Genomic DNA, 21,140 nt, shown 5'->3' with positions numbered 1-21,140 from the left:
CCACCAGGAAGCAGTGCACCACTGAATCACCATCTATGCCATCTAGGATCCCAGTCTTTGTACGGTGATGGAAGGTGGAAGCCCCAAAGCCCTAGGTGGGTTCCTAGGCTGCCTGATGGGTGATCTGGTCCTGAATGATGAAGGATGGAGTATGACTTATGGCTTATGCAAAAGATTGGAGAATGACAAATGGCTCTAGTCACAGAATCCAAAATTATCACTATCTAAAATAATATTTCATAATGAATAAAACTAATTTATATTGATTTTTGCTAATTATGAGATAAAAGGAGGAGGGTAAGTCACAATACGATACAAAACAAAGAAAGAACAAAAGGGCAAGATCAATAAGGGGATATGAATTAAAAGTAAATGTAGGTGGAGTTTCCAAAAGTCTTCATTGCATAAAGCTTCACACAGTTTGACATATGTTTTTTGACAATTTTCATAATTATCCACACAAAAGAGCATATTCTGTGACATCTGTGTGGTGAACATGTAAATATTGTGCTCATACTTACTTATTGGTAAAAAATAACCTTCATTTCTATACCATTAAAATGTCATAGGTTCACTGGCTAAATGAATCCTCTAAACAGTTTGACACTTATATGATATTTCCATAAGGAAATTCAGTCTCCGACACGATTGGTTAAGTATTTACACCAGGGGAATTGTATGACCAATAATTGAAAGTTTCACCAACTGAGTTGGATTACTTCATTATTGAAACATCACTAGTCAGACTTTACAGACACATCTTTAAATGTCATCCAGAGGTCTATCTCATGTTACTCTCAGCAAATGTATGAAAATGTTGTAGCCACAAGAAAGTTTAATGAACCTTGCTTTGTAAACAATTGTTTTACAGAAAGGCCAGGATAATATTTACAGTGGGCTGCCATTATAGAAGAGACGCTTGAACTAAATGTTTCTTGCTATTAGACTAAGAGCTATGCTGTTCAAATTGTAAAGTACATGATATTTTGAGATGGTTTGTTCATCAGTGATAGTGTTTTCTTGTTCTTTACCAACCATAGTAATCTTAAAGTTGAGGACAGCATTTTGTTTTCTTACCTGTGTTTTGCCATTTTTTATCCTGATACTGAGGCATGTGAGTCTTTATTGCATAAATCTTTCTTCACTGATAATTGTAATCAAGTTTTCTTCATCAATTTACTGTTGCTGTAAAATAAAAGTACATGAATCTTAGAACCCTACCTTATTTTTGGAAAAAGGTGCAGAAAAAAAATGTCTTGCATGCACATATCTTTCTACAGCTGTTTTCCTATAATGGACCTATCACTTACAGACTTGTGTCTCATGTCTCAGTGACGTCACTAATCCATAGTAAATTGATATGTTGAATATTAGTACTGCCAAAATATGGCTGCCCTCACAGTTTAATAATGCCCTTTATTAGTCACAGAACCCTAGTATTACCTGTTTCTGACTAAACTGTAACTCTCTTAGGACATAGATCGAGTTTGTCATTGTTTAATATGTGTCTTGTCTTTTTATTAATTATGCTGCAAGCATTGTTGTTACAAGAATGAACATATACATGTTAACCAACACTGCTACACAAACAATAATAAACGTTATTGCAGTTTTATGCTGCTCATGAAATGGCTTTATATTCATTGCAATGTTTAAAGAAGGCGTGTTGTATAGGACTCAGGGGGTATAACACTGCGGAATATGTGAGATAACATCAAGTGTTGTAATAATATAATGATTGCTTTATGACAGTGTAACGGTTATTTAGTTGAATAATAAATAAACAAACCTATAACTACTGACACAATACGTGAGATAACCATTTTACTCCATGCAAACCTTGATATGCATTGAATGGATAGTTATACAGTATTCTACAATGTCCGACTTTCTTAGATTGTCAATATAGTTATTCGATCATTCTTCTAGCATCCTCTGCAAAATTCCCAAGGATGACCATTGCATTTCTCATATGAATGGATTTTAGCATATAAAACCCGTTGGGATATAGAATTCACTTAAAAAGCTTCTCTATATTAGCTGCCCACGTAGGTTATCCATATATGGAGTAAACACAAGAGAGGGATATCCCTTCAGACCACCCCTTTGGCGAAAATAAATCAGTGCTGCTTTAGCTCAATTGCATTCAAAGTAACTCTTTATGCAACCTGCAAAAATAACCCTGGTTTTAATGAATTTCTGAATAATGCAATGCATTCAGTTTCGTTTTCTACATCCTTGGGATGTTTAAAGGTGTTAATAAAATACACACATTTGCAAAATGCGATGTATTGCAGCATTGTACAGCAGACGGTGACTCAAGCCTCTACAGCCTGTCCCCTCCCCACATCCCCCCGCCCCATGATAGATGTCTATTAAAAGCTGCTGACGTCAAGAAGGACGGCCATCTTTGATAAGGGCAGAGCTCTTTTCCATTGAAGAAGAAGACTCGAGGAGGTCAGGAACGACGGTTCTTGCCTCCCCGCAGCTGCAGCCTCTTATACAGTAATCCTGAACCTTTACTTCTACTGGAGCCGACTACATATTGCTCAGGGTAAGGAGAGTGCTTCTTTCTCATCATGGTATTTTCTGTCTTTATGAATGTATTTATCAGCTGCATTGAGAGAGAAGGAAAGTCCTCTTAACAGACAGCTGATGTAGCCAACAAATCTGGTCCTGCTGTTTAACCTGAATGGTAGGCAGCCTTAATTAGCCCTCTTTCCAATTTGCATCTAAATCTAAGCTTGTGGTTAGATAAGAACTTGATCAACACCGATAGGAGGTTTATGCAGCAAGAGAAGCGCTGTTTTTGGCTATCGCTGGTGTGATTTATGACGATTTGGGAGCAGTCTGGAGACTGTATGCTTGTGGGCGGTTTCAGCACCGCAGCAAGGTGGACAGCTCCACTGCAGAGCTAGTGCAGTGATCTCCTGCGGTACAAGGGATCTCCCAGCTACATCTCACCCATATGCACCGGTGCTGTCCTTTATCGCCCACCAAAATATGTTCCTATACTATTTGTGATTTCTACAATTCACAAAATATAACCCAGATTCCTGATACTGAATTGCAAGTTTCAGCATCTCTGCTAAGGCTGCTACTGCTGCTGGTTAATATCATGACTACGAAACTTTAAGTATGCCATTTTACTTTTATGTTTTATATATGCATTGTTCATGTATATTTATTATTTTAGAGAGCCCATCACTTCAATGGGTTTGCTGCACGTCCAGACATTTCTGCGTAGTTGCGTCAAAAAAAGCAACCTCTGAAGCTGACAGATTTACTACGTGCTGGGGCATTAGTAATTACTGCTGGTTTTATTACCCACTAGTGAGAAAGCGGAGGGGAGGGGAGGGATCTGCATTACAGCTCAGAGGGAGGCAGAACGTAGGTAGACCAGCACCTCCAGAGATTCAATGCCACAGATGCAGATTTGTTTGTAAAGATGTGTCTTGCTTCCCATGTGGATGCCAATAACATCTATACATAATTGTTATCAACTGTTGACGTCATTACAGCTCAAAAGACGTGTTTCAACACAATTCTGACACTGTTGATTCGATGTTCCAACCCTGGGTAATTCATTTACTAGAAGATTGTAGTTTACAATATAAAATCAAACGACAAGGCATTCATTACACCAGTGCACACGTATTGTGCGTCATTTGTTAAAGGGCAGTTCGTTTACTGATTGTCTTGCAAAGCAAGCAATAAGCAGTAGGTAGAGTAAACAGATCGCTTTAATTACAAAGGGGGGGGGGGGCAATCACGGCTGTGGTGTTTTCTGGGAAGGCTATAGAGGACCCCACCCGATCAAAGTCTCTGTGCAATAAGCTTAGATGAGAAGGAGACAGTCCACAGGGATGTACAGCATTTTTATATTTATTGGGGAAACAGATGTAGCAGTATTTTGTGTTATGTACACAAAAATAAACGAAAATATTGACTAAATCTAAGAAAACGCAAGATCTGTATGTTAAATAAGCTAATGATGGTATTACAAACTGTTAATACATATGTATATTAATATATTGTGAGATTTATGTTACAGAATGTTTATGGTACACAATCTGTTAACAATGCATATTTTAGCTCCACCTTTGAGTCTGGAAAATGCTGTTGAAACGTCTTACACGTTGAAAAGGCTCTTTTAATGAATTCTGTGCATGAGAAGCAGCAATAAGGACAGTGCACAATAATTTTATTTGCATTAATATATGTATGTAGTTTTAGTGGTGTCTGTTTGAATATATCATGATATTTTGAATGAAACCTTTGTAGAATAATATTATGATATAGCCTTTAATATTTTTTATTATCGTACATCGTATTATCGTACATCGTACATCAAGAATTTAAAAGAACTGGATATTGCCAACATTCTAAATCAAGTGATTGATCTGTATTTGGGACAGGTTACAATAAATGCTGCAGCATGAAGTGACTATTATTGATATGCATGCATAAAAATGATCAGGAAACAGATGGCACGTATGTACATGATAGGAGAAAAAAAGGAAGGTTATTGTTTATTAGAATGAGGAACACGTTTTAGGGTATTTCCAATACATCATATGATGCAACGTTGCAGATGTGAAAAATGTTATCAAAGTGCCAAGCACACACTGAGAAAATAAAATGGTAATAATAAGTGCAGTATTATAGATTATTTTGTGTCTCTTTGTTAAGATCAATAGGTCAATACCCCACACAAAATGACTCCCTTGGAACACTTAATGAATTAAGATAGCCACATATCAGCAATAGTAAGCATAAGATAATAGAAATATTCATTATATAATTATTTGAAATAATTGTGAGCTATTTTAAAAGGGGGTAAATATGTTAAAAAACAATTTAAGTTTTATTAATGCTGCTTAACATCGTTATTAATTGCAGAATTTCTAATATGCAGAATTGGAATAAACCAGGCCAATTGGAATAGATAGCTCATGCCAATACTATAGAAATGAGTACATATACAAAGTAGTTGTGCCTTTTTGTAGAAGAGCAGAACGCAATTAGGATACTAATATATGTATGCATGAGATTGGAGCCTTACCCTTTTATTCCCTGGATCGGTTTTATCAGCAAAATGTAATTAAGAGGAAATGCTGTGTAGTAAGTTTCCTAGAAGTATTTATTAAATAAGGTCAGATGTATTTGCATAGTCAGCAGATCAATATGCCCTAAATCAAGTTAGACTTTTAACATTGTATATGTACTACTTATAGCTTAAGCTAAAAGCAATATAGTATCAGTGTAATTTAAGAAGGCAGATAGTAATTATTCTTGATTTACGCACGGTATGAAAATGTCAACTAAAGAACATCTTACATATTTAATGGCTTGAGATGAAGGTCAGAACATAGCCAAAGAAGAATTGATCTAAGTGGCTAAAGTCTGCAGAAATATTTGATTAAGTAGCTCATTTATATTAATGCTGTGTATAAGGCCAGTCACCCACTGGTGTTGTGTTTGCATTAAAAAATGCAAGTATAGACTGCATGTGAAAAGGCAGATCAAATCTATGTGGTTCACCCGCTGTTGGTATGCACCAGGTATGTTGGCAATATTTGCAGATGCATCTAAATGCAAGCAGAGATTTTTCCATTCATTTCAATAGCCCATTCATTACAATGGGGTTTCCAGTGGGTATAAATCTTAGAGATCGTGGGCTGGTTCCCACTATTTATAGGGAAACCTGCAGCGTGGGGTCCCTCTGTCATAGCAGTCCCAGGCCCCGGCTGATCAGTGCAGGGCTAGTGCCTTTATTCGGTGCAGCAAAAATAAGCATAGCTCCACCCCCCACGCTGAAAAGTGCTGGGGCTCTTCTTGGCACCCCTGGGCTGTGGGTATCAGGTAGTATGAAATATTGGGACCCCTGGAGTGGCAATTTTGTCACCTCAGGTGATCCCAATGTAATAGTAAGGGTTTTATTAGAACCCTTCCCATAACACAAAAAAGTAAAAAGAAAATAAACCCACATACACATTTGTAAAAATAAAGGTTAATTAAATAAAACACTCCTTGATAACCTTATTTACCACTTATAATTATTAAAATAAAATGTTGGTTTTTTTTTCATCCTTTTGTAATCCAATAGGAATTCATCTTTTAATTCAGTGGTTTATAGCATATATTAATCCAGAGGGAAATATTGTATTTTATAATTCAGTAGAAAATGTGCTTTGTAATCTAAAGGGAAATCTAAACCAGATTTTATTCTTTTAATCTAAAGGGAAATCCAAACCAGATTTTATTCTTTTAATCCAAAGGGAAATCCAAGCAAGATCTTTATTTTTAAATCCAAAGGTAATCCCAGCGAAATCTTCTTCTTTCAATTCACTGGAAAGAAAAATAAAAAATATAAAAAACAATGTGAACTGCTCCGCTCCGCACCCCAGCACAGAATAACAGAATAATCAATTGGCCAGGACTCCCCTTAGCCACTCAGCCAATCACAGCAGTATTATGGTGATGACAGAGAGTCCCTGGGAGACCCTGTTTTGATCACATATCAATAGAGCTTAATTCAATCTCTGTGGATGTTGTGGGGGAGAGGGGGGCAACAAGTACCAGTGCTGTAGTACCTGGCAGCATCATTCATGTCAATTTCTAATTCATTTCAATGGGGTTTCTACATGTAGTGCAATACCATATAGAAATCAATGAGCCATAGGAATGAATGGACCATAGACCTGAATGGGAAAAATACAAACCAACACTGGTTAAACCACTCATGTAACTCCTAGTGGATATGTACACAATGCACTTCGATAGATATCAATGCACTTTTTTGCGTGAGGTGACAACGCACTGAAATGAAACAAACAGCATCCCAAAAAAGTGCCACAATGCAGACACCCACTGATGAAAGTATGAACACAAATTGTTATAGACACATAGGGGCATATTGAATTCTTGGCATTATAGCCAAAAATCTCGCGGTGCGCGCACTAGTAATAGTGAGCGTAAATACCGTGAGCTGAAATCCAGCTTACTATTACCGTAATAACAGTAATAGTTTTAACGCCGCAGGGAATTCAAATTGAATATGCCCCATAGAATAAAACTGGTTTTATTTTCACATGCATTTGTTTGCATTGTACTTGCATTAAATGTGCAAATCCCATGCAGTGGGTAACTGCCCTAAGAATTAAGTCATAGGGGCATATTCAATTGACGGCGGGATCGCCAAAAATCCCGCGCTCCAAAAATATTACTGTTAATACGGTAATATCTCGCTGAATTTCAGCTCGCAGCTCCCTGAGCCGTGAGCTGAAATTCAGCGAGTAAATTACTGTATTAACGGTTTTCTCGCGCAGGATTACCGTAATAACAGTAATATTTTTTGAGCGCGGGATTTTCGGCGATGCCGCCGTCAATTGAATATGCCCCATAATGTCTCTCCACTATGATAGATGTATAGAAATAAGTTGAGCACTATAACAGATGATGAACTACAATACCTATGAATATCACTGTATGGCAAGTGATGATAGCAGTTGTACTTGTACAAAAGATGTAGAATGTATACTATGCAATAAATGATTTAGGTCAGCCACAAGGTTGTATTACTTTGTATTTTCAGAAGAACATTAATATGCATATTATTTAATAGACAATGGATATTCAGATGCAGCTAATTAATGTACTGCTTATGTTTTTATCTCTAGCTTTTTTTTATTTTTTACAAATGCTAAAGATTAGTGAGACTATATGGCGGTATATTTATGTACAAATTGCTTTGAATATAGACGGAGATAATTAACATAGAAGCAGAGCCTGTAATACCTGCTGATCCCACCTTGAGCCTAAAGGGGGTTTAGTTCATATACTGCTTGTGCATCAGTACCCAAAGGTGTTTGTTTTATTGCAGTGTGTGCTACTTTATGCTACTATTTGCTGTAATACCATATCTTACTGCATAGTGCTTGTGCTAAAGTGAACACAAATATATTGATCTCTTGCAGTTCATACTACTAATATACTATTATGTGAGGCCCTTTATAACACATCCCAACAAAAAAAAGAATCTTAGTTGTTAAGGATATTTGAATAAATTTAGGGTATTTTGTGTTTGCTGAATCCAAAAATGAAAGTATTTTTTCGATTTGGCTCTAGTTTTGAGATAATGGATACCCTCAATTATTAGGAAACTTAGCCATAATACGTGCATATGGGAATCTACCAGAACATTCTAGAAGATGAGACACGACTATGTAGGCGTTCACTCCCCGATCATTCTAGAATATTCACGTATATAAGTAGAAACAACAAAATGGTAGGGTGCGCCAAAAGGGAAAGAAAAAAATAAAAAGTTGATAAGATGGCAGATCTTGTTAGTATCATATATTTCTTAAAACATTAAAATCAAATTGTATATGTTACACAACAACTTCATCAAAACTTGACATATCATAAATTTCTAAATGTTCAATACGATATGTCTCTTTATAGATTGTATAAAGTGTTATTTTTTATTAAAAAATAGCAATTTAAAAACCTAATAAAACACATGTGTTGTAAATAAAAAACTATTATACGATGTTGAACAAACTGGAGTATTATATAAAGGAGCAATCTCACCCACTAGATGTAGTCTTCTGAACAGTGAAGATGTATTCTCTCATGAGAGATTTTTTCCAGTGTCCTATTGTTAGGATGAAGACGCTATATATCACTTTCTTCGCAATATTCACAATATGGGATATTTCAAAAACAATCTCTTTACGTATATAAGTGATCGGTCACCCAACCACCAGACAGTTGGCAGTGGGAAAGTATCATAGTATTACATGACACATCATCTGCTTGTGGAATAGTAAGGCGAAGCAAGATCATTGGAAAAAAGGGACATGGCCTTCAAGAGAAAACATGACTGTAGGTGCAGCGTACATCATTAACAGGCCATTGGTTGACAAGGAAAAAAATCATTCTCCCACCACGCCATATCAAGCGGGGACTATTGAAACAATTTGTGAAGGCTTTGGACAAAGATGGCAATTTGCTTCAAATACATTTGTGGACCAAATATGGAAAATATAAAAACTGGAATGTTTGATGGCCCTCAAATTCGTAAACTTATCAAGGATTCTAATTTCACAAAATTTATGAATGATGTTGAAGCTTCTGCCTGGTGCAGTTATGTCTTAGTTGTCAGGAACTTCTTGGGTAACTACAAAACAGACAATTATGAAGAATGACGCAAAACATGCTCACAAAAAATGTGGGTACTAATATGAGCATAAAGGTTCACTGTCTCCATAGCCACTTACACAGATTGCTGGATAATCTTGCTGATCTTAATGAGGAACAAGGGGTGAGAGGTTTCATCAAGATATAAAGGTGATGGAGGAAAGGTATCAAGACAGATGGGACAGACACATGATGGCAGACTATTGTTGGACCCTGCAACGTGAATGTTCTGATAACCCACATAAAGGAAAAACGTATAAACAGCATTTTACTATACATTAATTGTAATAATTATCCGAATCAGCTCATTATGTTTATCTCTTATTATACCAAATAAACTATCACTATGTATTTCATGTGTTTATTTTTCTATGATTTGAGGCAATTTCAATGATATTTGTAAGTAGGTTCTGCCTGACCATTCCATTTTTTGAATTTTTATGTCTTTTCAATGAGGAAACAAATATCTCCAAAATTAGAACCTATGTAGCCAAACCGATGTGATATTCGGAATCAGCGCCACAAAGTTATCCCAAAATCACTCTGTTATGATAGGTAATAAAATGAGTGTTGACCGGTGTAATATACAGGACATTAAACAGGCAGGCATAGACTTAGACAAATATTGCACTGTGCTCAGTAATCTTTTCATACACTACTGCACAGAATGTTGCCTTTTTCCGTATATGGCGTTGTATTCGCCTGTATTAAGAATTATGGTGCCTATTTATTGCTCAAATGCAATTCATTTGAATGGTTTAAAGAAAATGTAATATACACACAATGAAGTTAATACAATTTTCTAGAGTTTGTCACAATGGAAAGTGCAAAGCTTAGCATAAAAAGAAAAAGTTAATACAAAAGACACGAGGATATAACAATCTGTCACCGCTGTCAGAGTAAGCGCAGTGTCAGTTATTTGCTATGATTTTATAGAGAAAAAAAATGTTTGATTCTTAGATTGGTTCTATTACCTACACATGGTGGACGCAGCCATTTTCTTGGTTGAACTTACATTTATGACATTGTAACCCAGGGCGGGACTGGGACTAAAAATTAGCTCTGGCATTTAAAGTACACAAGCCCACCTTAGTTCCAGTAGGAAAGAAACCATGTGCCGACGCACAGCGGCGTCGCCGAAGAGGGCGTGACTACATTGTGTTGTGGGTGTGGCCAACATGGGTCATTGATACATACATTATAATAAAACATTACATTTATCACGCCCTCCCAGCCACATCACACCATCTCCCGAGGCACATTATGACCCCCCCAGCCCACTGTACTTATCTATGCTTCTGGTGCTACAGACATCCATAAGGGTGGGAGCTTCCTGTAGAGTGAGCAGGGAAGCTCTTTGTCTCACGAGATTACCAAATCTTGTGTTACTTAGAGCTCCTCGGCTGCTCTGCAGTCTGTGTCCTGTCCGGGAACTGGGAGCAGCTATCAGTTCCCTTCCCCTAACCAGAGGTGGATTAAGGCTCAGGGCCCCAGGGTATTTAAGACAGCAGGGCCCCTATTATGTAACATGGTTATCATTTTAGACAAATACACAGGCACTACTGTTAGAAGCACACAGCTCTGCCTTCACAAGCAGTACATTGTGAAGTGTGACATACCTCCCAACTATCCTTGCAGTCGGACCAAATCCTGACTAAGTGAGACAGTCACCCAAATTCAGGACTGCCCCACCAGAGTCAGGACAGTTAGCAGATTGTCCTGCTCTCTCCTACCTGTCTTGGTCACTTTCACCACTTGTAGCAGCTGGTTTCTTTAGCTCAGTCCTTTTCTCTGTCTTGATACTGGAATATTGGATGCCCTATTTTGAAAAAATAAAAGTACATGAGATTTAGGAAACTCCTACCAGCCCCAGTGTTAAAACAATAGCACTCACGTTTTATAATTAGGCCTGCCTCCAGTCCCCACAATAGTAATGTTCACATTTGATAAGTGGACCTATTTCCCTTAAACCAGCCCCAACATTAAATTAATAGTATATCCATTTACTCAAAACATATTTCCCTCCCTCCAAACAGTCCCAGCAATAAATTAAATAGCATTAAAGTTTAATAAATGTAGCCATTTTCCACAACCATCCCCAGCAATTATTCATATTCACATTTAATAAATAGCCCTCCTCCCCAAAATCAGTCCCGTATTCAACTGATAGCCCTAAACCACCCCAGCATTAAATTAAAGGTTCCTTCACCTCACCTTAAATAATTAGCCCCCACCTACACTCCACCATTAAATAGCCTACCTCCCACATTATATTAAGATCCTCCCTTCCCTCACATATTATATTAAAATACTGCGCGCACACACACATACACCATATGGACCTCATTTATAGTCGGACGCAAAGTCCGTTTTAGGCACATCCAACAAAAAAACACTATCATGCATGTGCAGAAAGCACCAAATCCGCCTGCATCTTGGACACTTGCGCCTAAAACAGACTTTGTGTCCGACTCTAAATAATGTCCTATATTAACATGGCCACACACACACACACGCACACTATATGAACATGGGGCCACATACGCACACTATATGAACATGGGGCCACACACGCACACTATATGAACATGGGGCCACACATGCACACTGTAACCACACAGACGCACACTGTAGGCACACAGATGCACACACTATAGCTACACAGTCACACACACACACACTGTAACCACACAGACACGCACATACTGTAGCCACACAGACACACACAAACTGTACACACACAGACACAGCCACTTACCTTGTTACATCCTTCCTAAGCGCTGCTCTGCGGATGGAGAGTCAGTGACTGCCGCCTATGCAAGTAATCACCTGTCACGTGATGCCGTCTCATGTGATTACTTGCATAGGCGGCAGTCACTGACTCTCCGTCGGCCGAGCAGTGCGCAAAGTGCGGGCATGTTGCGGACCGGCCCATCTGACCGTCGGCCATTCTGGCATTTGCCAGAAGTGCCAAATGGCCAGTCCGGCCCTGGTGTAACCACAAACTGCCTCAGCGCTGTCACTAGGAACCCACTGATTTGCTGATAGCTTTGGATGGTTTAGTGTTTCTTTGAGTAAATGAACATTTGCATAAAGTTCTATATTCTGTTTAATTCTTGGAACAACCTCTGTCAGTTTTCAGCATTTGTCATCTTTCCAGGTGTTCTAATATAACTTAATTTCATGTATCATAGAACTTGATATGGTTAATTATGACTTCATTTGTACATTTTAATACAGTCCACAGACTGATATTTACATTTCTGAGGATTACAGAAACTAATCAAATCATTTCATTTCCTCATATCTGAAAGCTACTTATCCAATGTCTTCTCCAAGAACCTTCTATACCTTTACAAAATAGGAAATTATGTGATGTCAGGCCACTCATAACAGCATAAGAGTCTGAATAGTGGATTGGATGCAGACAGTATGCAATCATCTACGACTGTTGTGGTCTCCATAAGAACTAGGCATTTTTGCATTGTAACATTTTCAGGTGCAATTACTAATGTCAGAGGACCAACTGCATTCATTCTTCATAACTGGTGACACATGAAGTTATAGGAGCTGACGTGGGCACGGGTATTTTACTACTTGTAGCCAATCAGCATTAATATGTTGACCGCAGCACAAAGTATTTAAGCACAATCATCTCCTGCATTTCTATTTGTAAGCAAGACTGAATTAGAAAGAGCTAGGGCAACATGTAGCATAGCAAAAGCTATGTTTTCTGGACTTTGACTACAGCACAGAGTAGTGATGTGAAGATCTTGTCAAGCAGATAAAGGATTATTAAGCTGTTGCATGCAACTGTTTATGAAACAAATTTATACATCTTACAGAAAGAGAAAGGACCTCATTTAGAGTCGGACTCAAAGTCCGTTTAAGAAGTGTAGGAGTGGGAGTGTGACGTAGCTTGGTAGGGTATTACGAGTGGCAGGCAACCCCATTTGCATCCCACTCTTAATACCCTATCGAGCTGCGAGCAGTTCCTGCAGCTAAATAAAGCTTGCGCCACCTAATTCCTGCCGCACAGCTTTAGCCCTGTTTTGATGTGTGTTGCGTCTGCGCCTCACTGCGACTAGGATATATTTACATGGTCACGCCTTCACAATTCCGCGTTCCTCCCATTCTCTCGTAGTGGGTCGCAAGCTGTCGCAAGTCTTAATTGCGTCCAAGATGCAGGCGGATTTGGGGCTTTCTGCACATGCGTGGTAGTGTTTTTTGCTTAGATGCGCCTAAAACGGACTTTGCGTCCAACTCTAAATGAGGTCCAAAATGTATATAAAATAAAGTTTAGAAAGCACTACATTGGAGAATAGATTCTGATGCAATTTACTATTGACTGGACTAAAGATGAAATACAGTATCATTATGGCAGATTTAATTTCTGCATTTACATGTGATATTAAAACACCAATCATTTGCAAAAGTAAACTATATATGTACACATATCAATCATTGAAGAACAGAGCAATTGAAGAAGAGTATAGCAAACAGTCTCTCTGAATAGTTGATAAGTGTTTTCCCTTCTACATATACTATGCAATAAATTATGATAAGATGTGGAGTTAACATAAGGTTTATATGTGTTCCAAGATCCTGATTATGTTTTCAAAACTAAAGAATTGGGGCAAGAAATAGGATATATTCATTACTAAATCAGAAAATGTTCACATTGATAATACTCAACTTAAGCTCTTTTAAAGCGGCAATCCCACATAGATTTTATTTTTATTTATTTTTTAAATGGCAAATTAAGAACCTTTTAAGCATGTATTTGATGGTAATTTTTCTTAACGATCCTCCTACAAATCATTATCTCACTGGAGAGAGCAGTATGACTGTCAGTCACACAGGCTCACAAATCTCATCTCTGCTCACTGCATCATGTGCCATGTGGCTGTGGTTGCCATGGTAGTCCATGATATTGTGCAGAATTTTAAATAGCATAAATTAATAGCAGCAGGAAGAAACAAGCCAAGGAAAATGGTAAATTGCAAACTTCTTCTTGTAGCCTGCCACAGTGATTTAAATTATAGTGTATAGATGCTTGCCAACCAGCAACAGTTAGTCAATGGTAAATGCTAAATACCTGTCTGACAAGAGCACTTACCCTGTAGAAACTCTGCATGCATAATTGATTTTGTCGAACAGGTAAACAAGCTTTGGAACATTGCTCTTCATTGACTGGAAGCTTCCAGCATTCAGGAACACCAGCCTTAGATGCTCTACAACAGGTCGGGGTCACTAAAAGAAAGGTTTTAAGAGTAAACAGAATTATTTAAGACTACAGCTTTATTTAATAAGCATCACCTCTGAAACTAAACTAAAACATTATTTAGATTTTAGTTTTCAACTTCAGCAGCCCCCTTTCAAATATTCTCTGGTTTGGTAACTGTCAAATATGGGAAATGAAGGTGAGAGAAACTCATTAAAGTGTACACTAGAGATACCAGTATCTCTGGTAAGGTAGTTCCAGTTCTTACTAACCCTCCAGGTGAAAGTCTAGCCCCTACAGAAACATCACTGCCAGACTGATATGAAGTAGTAGAAGCTTGGATCCTTGGCCAGAATGAAGAGTACTGTAGTGTGTCCCAATAACTTCAGAAGTGATACTGTTTTGGGCCGACATCTAAGTTGGAATTGGCAACCTGTCAGTATATTGGACTGGATTATCCCCTTAGTTAACGAAGATGTTACCTCCTGTGACTTCCAGGGTGTCTTCAGGAGGGAAATGTAACTAATTAGGAGTCCTTGCTGCCACTAAGTGTATGTGCTGTGACATAATTACTTACAGTCCTTTATATGTGTCAACTGCAAAGTTCCTGTGTTAAAAATGGGTCGTCTCCTGGCTTTTCATGGCCCTTCCATGGTTTTTCTCAACCCTTCCATGGCTCGCTAGTTTACCTAACATATAGACAGTGGCGGGACTACCATTGGTGCAGCAGGTGGGGCCCATGGAAATAATGGGGCCCGCTGCACAGGGAATTAGCGAGCTGTGGGCCCTGATTCTCTCCTCCCCGCTTCCCTGCACTGGAGCCCACAGCTCGCTAGTTCCGCCTCTGCATGCAGACTAGTACTGTAAAGTTGAGACCATTGCTTATTCCGCAGGATGAGATCTACAGGTCCGCGGGGGTTGCAGTGCTATAATGGATGTCTTATGCTGCTTATAAGGGAACCAAATAAACTCTTTACCAGATAGAAGAATGGAAAATCTGATGTACTTCCTCTAAAATATTTTCACTGCCCTCTATTAGATGGACTATCTGGTGGCATCTTACAGCTAGAATTTCTGATCATTTGTATAGATATAACTAATGACTATTTTTTCTGTAAAATACAGTGGGCATTGCAGTTTTAGAACTAATTAAATAAGATCATTATTATTATTATTATCCTTTATTTATTAGGCGCCACAAGATTTCTGCAGTACCTTACACAATACAAGCAGTAGATCCTACAGGGTGAAACACTGCAGAACAATAAACAAATAATACCAAGAGTCCAAGAGCTCCAAGCATAGCTGGTACAGTGAGGTTGGGGCAGAAGAATAGGCATAGGGACACGAGGGTAGAGGGCCCTGCTCGTAAGAGCTTACATTCTAAAGGGAGGGCAAACAGATAGTAGCCACAAAGGGTAGTCATGGAACATATATACCTGTCTGTCTCTAATAAAGGTATAAGCCTAATATCCTGGAATAATATTGAATACTTCTAAAATATATTTAATTTATTATTCAATTATTTCAACTTTTTTTTCAATAAAAACAAAAATATCAACACTGTAAACAAGTGATATCTTTTGAATAAACTATAATAAAAAAATATAATAATACACAGTAATAAATTGTGTCTACTGCTTTGGCATCAGAAGCAACTGGTCCTTGCTGCTAGAGGCGTTGGGCTAATTGAACAGAACACATGTTATTTTAGCCCCTTGTATACAGGAGCTTTTGTGCAGATAGTACAATTTGTACTGACCCTCATTATTATAAGTTAAGAATCAAATGCAGCTGCCACAAACATAAATAATAATAAATAAATAATGTTTTCTATATTAAATTTACTTATTTCCATAGTGACATCAGTTTATATTAATAGTAAGAGGCATGAATCCTGGGAGCAGGAATCATGCTTCTGTGAAATTGTATTTATTAGGAATTTAATAAGACAAACATTTCCAAATATTTAGGAAAGTAATCCTGAATAATTTGTAATCTATATTGTTATATATGAATAGAAACCTATAAAAAGAGACGGGATCCATACCAGCAGATGGGAGGAGATAGATACCAGACAAATGCTGGTACAGTGGGGTGCGGGGAGAGTCATACAAAACATATTGCAGTGGGAGGGAGGAGACGACAGAAAACAGATATCAGTAGAACAAAGTGGACAATCTCCAGACTTTTATCATAAGGGTAGGACAGCGTTACATTACATTATGTGGCAGTGATACAATATTCAATGGGAAACAGAGAGACAGATGCAAACAGAGGGAAGGACAGATACAAGTCATATCACTGGGAGGGAAGAAACAGATACTTGCGGATGAGTGGAGATTTACAACAAATACCAGTGGGTGCCAGGAGACAAATACAAACAGATACCACTGGGATGGATGAAACAGGTAATAGGAGATAGGACTAATACCATTAGTAGGGGAAGAGACTGATGTGTAGCAGATACAACTGGAAGTAAAGAAACAGTTGCTGGATCGGTGTAGACCAACATATGTCAGACACTAGTGGAAGGGGGAGATAGATAGATGACATACACCATTGAGTGGGAGGAGACAAGTGCAATACAGACACCAGTGGGAGGAAAGAGGCCAGTAGGGGACAGATACCAGTGGAAGGGAGGAGACACATTCTAGTGGAAGGGTGGAGACAGATACATGACATACAGCAGTGGGAAGGGGGAGATAGATAGGTGACATACACCATTGAGTGGGAGGAGACAGGTGCAATATAGACACCAGTGGGAGGAAAGAGGCCAGTAGGGGACAGACACCAGTGGGAGGAAAGAGGCCAGTAGAGGACAGATATCAGTGGAAGGGAGGAGACACATTCTAGTGGAAGGGTGGAGACAGATACATGACATACAGCAGTGGTAAGTGGGAGATAGATTGGTGACAAACACCATTGAGTGGGAGGAGACAGGTGGAATACAGACACCAGTGGGAGGAAAGAGGCCAGTGGGGACAGACACCAGTGGGAGGAAAGAGGCCAGTAGAGGACAGATACCAGTGGAAGGGAGGAGACACATTCTAGTGGAAGGGTAGAGACAGATACATGACATACAGCAGTGGGAAGGGGGAGATAGATAGGTGACATACACCATTGAGTGGGAGGAGACAGGTGCAATACAGACACCAGTGGGAGGAAAGAGGCTGGTAGGGGACAGATACCAGTGGAAGGGAGGAGACACATTCTAGTGGAAGGGTGGAGACAGATACATGACATACAGCAGTGGGAAGGGGGAGATAGATAGGTAACATACACCATTGAGTGGGAGGAGACAGATGCAATACAGACACCAGTGGAAGGAAAGAGGCTGGTAGGGGACAGACAGCAGTGGGAGGAAAGAGGCCAGTAGAGGACAGATACCAGTGGAAGGGAGGAGACACATTCTAGTGGAAGGGTGGAGACAGATACATGACATACAGCAGTGGGAAGGGGGAGATAGATTGGTGACAAACACCATTGAGTGGGAGGAGACAGATGCAATACAGACACCAGTGGGAGGAAAGAGGCTGGTAGGGGACAGACAGCAGTGGGAGGAAAGAGGCCAGTAGAGGACAGATACCAGTGGAAGGGAGGAGACACATTCTAGTGGAAGGGTGGAGACAGATACATGACATACAGCAGTGGGAAGGGGGAGATAGATAGGTGACATACACCATTGAGTGGGAGGAGACAGGTGCAATACAGACACCAGTGGAAGGAAAGAGGCTGGTAGGGGACAGACACCAGTGGGAGGAAAGAGGCCAGTAGAGGACAGATACCAGTGGAAGGGAGGAGACACATTCTAGTGGAAGGGTGGAGACAGATACATGACATACAGCAGTGGGAAGGGGGAGATAGATTGGTGACAAACACCATTGAGTGGGAGGAGACAGGTGCAATACAGACACCAGTGGGAGGAAAGAGGCTGGTAGGGGACAGACACCAGTGGGAGGAAAGAGGCCAGTAGAGGACAGATACCAGTGGAAGGGAGGAGACACATTCTAGTGGAAGGGTGGAGACAGATACATGACATACAGCAGTGGGAAGGGGGAGATAGATTGGTGACAAACACCATTGAGTGGGAGGAGACAGGTGCAATACAGACACCAGTGGGAGGAAAGAGGCCAGTAGGGGACAGATACCAGTGGAAGGGAGGAGACACATTCTAGTGGAAGGGTGGAGACAGATACATGACATACAGCAGTGGGAAGGGGGAGATAGATAGGTGACATACACCATTGAGTGGGAGGAGACAGGTGCAATACAGACACCAGTGGAAGGAAAGAGGCCAGTAGGGGACAGATACCAGTGGAAGGGAGGAGACACATTCTAGTGGAAGGGTGGAGACAGATACGTGACATACAGCAGTGGGAAGGGGGAGATAGATAGGTGACATACACCATTGAGTGGGAGGAGACAGATGCAATACAGACACCAGTGGAAGGAAAGAGGACCAATAGGGGACAGACACCAGTGGGAGGAAAGAGGCCAGTAGGGGACAGATACCAGTACCAGATACAGATACCAGTGGGTGATAAGAGTTAGATACAAAAAAAAGACAAAGAAAACTTTTTCTGCTACAAGTGCATAGTATGACATATATAGTTTATTGTATCAGTTATAATTATTGATTATAGGCCACTTTAACAAACATTATTAAATAAACCTGATAGTGTTTTATAAATGTCAAGAAAAAAAAATGAATTTTAACATTACATAACATGAATTATTACTCCTGGGGACATGTTTGCTAGGTCTCCATTTACTACGTCATGCTTCCTACAATTATCATGTATTCAACTCTCTTCATTATAGAGTTGTCATGCTAAAGCTAATGATTATATTATAGCTGTGGTTATTCATGCATGCATCATCCCCTGACTTGGAAAACATCATTTAGGAAAACATTTTACTCCCTCAAGTTGACTGTTGTAATGGATTCTCATTAAGCATATATTTATATATGATCCAAGTAGATCCTGTGTATATTTTTACAAACACTGCAATGCAGAACATCTGTTGGTTCCGAATTGCAATGGCTAATGAAATCCACATACATTATCTTTACAAAAGAATGTAGTATGCTTTACATGTAAGCATTGCCTAATTGCTTTTTTATTTCCCTTGGTGGTATTGTACTATTTTGTACATTTTGACTTTTATACATTCTAAACAAAAAACTGCAGAAGTTGGAAAAACACAAGAACTTCGCAAATGCTTGGAGATTTGCCTGAGGCAAATTGCTTACAGAGACTGCTATGATAGCACCTTGCAATGCTAATTTAGCTTGGAATCCCTGATTTTTTTGCTCAGTAAATAGGTCAGGTTTATAGGATATGTCCCGTTGAATCCTATGCTTGTATGGGGCAGAATATGTTAAGTATAGGCAATTGTCACCTTTGTGTTTCTTGTTCTAATATATATGTACACATATATATATATATATATATATATATATATATATATATATATATATATATATATATAGCTACTCGGGTGCAAGGGGTAATCAGCCCAGGCCTCAACCACCAACCACTCCCCACTGTCACCTCCAGCAACCACCAACCACTCCCCACTGTCACTTCTCCTTCAAGAAATATATATATATATATTTTTTTAAATCTTTATAAACACTTTTAACAATTAACAAATTAAATTAACAAATTAATAACATCTTAGTATACCAAATTTCAGCCCTTTCTGAATTTTTTTTCCCACACACACTAAGAATTTAGTAGGTCAGTGTATAACTCCGCCCAGCAGGTGGCGCTGCAGCTTGGTTTTATTTTTTCCACACAGACAGACTAACACACGCCACTAGACATTTATATATTAGATATATATATATATATATATAGATATATAGATATATATATTTAGATATAGATATATAGATAGATATATGCAAAGCAGGAGTATTGATCTTGTACCCAGTTTTCACTGCCAGCATAACCAGCTAATTAGTAATTAAAGTCAGAGTGAGATAACACTATGAGGAATATTTAATTAAGTAGTGTTATGAGCATCCATGTGCTTCAATCCATATAATCATGAATCTTTGCTCTTATGTTGTAAACTGGAGTTGAACTGGAGTTGAACATGTAGTTGCCATGCATTTGCATGCACACATAGCACCTTCTATATGCACGCATAACACCTTTTTTAAATCAATGTTATTGTTTTTATCACCTGCACGCTTCATATATATCATAGTACAGTCCAATGCAGTTCTGTATTATTTTTTTATAGCAAGTAAACAATATTTTCAAATTCAAAATTTCATAGGATATTTCTATAAGTTAGAAAAAATTTAGTTTGTTTATTGTAAGCGGTTTTTTTTTTTTTTACAAGGTCGTTAATCTGCAGCTATCTATTTGGATCATCAAATTCACTTAAGTTTGCACTTATCATTGTAGGCTGGGGAAATGAACTGCTACACAAAGCATTGTAGTTTAAGCTTTGCTGGAGTACATTATTACTATCATGGTAGCCAAAAGAAAATCCCATCTAAGCCCAGAGATGTCATCACAGATCATGTGCATAGCGATCAGGAAATGTCTCTAAGGGGTGAAAAGTTTAAAGCTACATTCAGATGTAAGCTGTGCACATCGTTTGTTCAGCATCCGCATATAATTGCAAATCACACTAAAATAAGAGATTTCATCTATTTGCCCTCAGTTACTGCATTACTGTGTCGTTTCTT

At 38.7% G+C, this 21,140-nt stretch overlaps 1 protein-coding gene across 2 annotated transcripts in view; it reads left to right on the top strand.

Moving 5' to 3' along the window:
* The first annotated feature begins 2,407 nt into the window (after positions 1-2,407).
* The window catches only part of SNAP25 (synaptosome associated protein 25), a 102,609-nt gene continuing 83,876 nt past the window's right edge, over positions 2,408-21,140 (top strand). Inside the window, exon 1 of one of the 2 annotated variants that reach the window (XM_075203980.1) lies at positions 2,408-2,554. The gene's annotated coding sequence lies outside the window, so the exon portion shown is untranslated. Of the gene's footprint in view, positions 2,555-2,877; positions 3,137-21,140 lie in introns of those variants that run through there. The other variant, XM_075203981.1, reaches the window with a different exon arrangement.

Source organism: Mixophyes fleayi, chromosome 3, assembly GCF_038048845.1.
Source record: "Mixophyes fleayi isolate aMixFle1 chromosome 3, aMixFle1.hap1, whole genome shotgun sequence".
NCBI lineage: Eukaryota > Metazoa > Chordata > Amphibia > Anura > Limnodynastidae > Mixophyes > Mixophyes fleayi.
The sequence above is the reverse complement of the archived record's forward strand: the minus strand, read 5'-3'. Positions and strand labels throughout refer to the sequence as shown.